The sequence below is a fragment of the Aplysia californica genome, unplaced genomic scaffold (genome assembly GCF_000002075.1).
Source record: "Aplysia californica isolate F4 #8 unplaced genomic scaffold, AplCal3.0 scaffold00031, whole genome shotgun sequence".
Classification (NCBI taxonomy): domain Eukaryota; kingdom Metazoa; phylum Mollusca; class Gastropoda; order Aplysiida; family Aplysiidae; genus Aplysia; species Aplysia californica.
Genome location: NW_004797301.1, coordinates 1,893,605 through 1,894,886, shown reverse-complemented (window position 1 = coordinate 1,894,886; position 1,282 = coordinate 1,893,605).

The following is a 1,282-nucleotide window of genomic DNA, read 5'->3' as shown; positions in this document are numbered from 1 at the left end:
GGAGTGAGAGAGAGGAAGAGGGACAAATTATACACATGCTGAAAGGTAGGGTGAAGGGAGAGGGTGGAGAGGGGGGTGGGGCAAAGTGTGTGTGGGAGAAGGTACGGGAAACAGAGTGACAGAGATGTAGAAGCGGGTGGGGGTGAGGAAGTGAGATAGAGAGTGGGGAAGGGGTGGGGAGTTGAGAGTGTGCGAGAAAGGGTAGAGATGACAGAGTGATGGAGATGGTAATAAAAGGGTAAAAAGGGGGTGGGTGAGGGGTGAGGGGGGTGAGAGAGTGAGAGCGAGGATTAGATTGAGAGGGAATGAAATGCACGGGGAGGAGGGGGGGAGAGGGGGTTTACACAATACTATAGTACAATTATACAGGCACGTGAGGGGGCTCTCGTGGCCTAGAGGTTAGGGTATAATTTGCCTCTCATTCAATAGGTCCCGGGTTCGAATAGTGACGGAATATTTCTTTTTTAAAACGTTTTCCTTTCACTTCCTTTGCTGCTCTCTAACAATGTTCGGTCGTCTGCTTTCGTCTCCACTTTCTTCCCCAACCCTTTCCCATCCTTTGCCTCCTCTTCTGGGCTCCTGACTCTTTCTGCAGCCTTTCTACTGCTACTCCTTGGCTCTTTCTTACTGCTGTCTTTCAGCCACATCCCTGATCTTCTGTTGGGAAAAATCTACACCTAGCCTTCTCGGACAAGAGCGAAAAATCTCCTCGGAAGTCCCATGTGTAAGTTGCGCACGTTAAAGATCTGTTGGTGGTCAAAAAATTTATAAGAGTAGGCTTTGGCCGCCACAGGGGCAAAAATCTAAATTCCCTACCAACTGAAAATGTCTAATGTGTCCCGTGCGCTCTTATGACCTTATGCAACAGCGAGCGCCGTAAAACACTTACCAAACATTTTTTAAAAAATACATGCATGTGCATATAGAATATACAGAAAGACACATTATAAATATAGGTGTGCTTGCATCTCTATCGACACAGTTTAGATCATTTAGAACGCGGGCTTCCAACACCTTCCTGTCAGGGCCGATCCAAGCTGAGAGGGATACAGTATGTCCGCAGAAAGACCGAGAAAAAATAAAACTTTCTCCCCTCTCGGAAATCGAACTTCGGTTTTCTTCTTGCGATAGCGAAGTGCCTAAGTATGTTTGTATAAAAATACAATCTCTGAGACAAGACAGAAACCGCGTTTGAGATAGATAGATAAATAGATAGATAGACAGATAGATAGATAGATAGATAGATAGATAGATAGATAGCTAGATAGATAGATAGATAGAT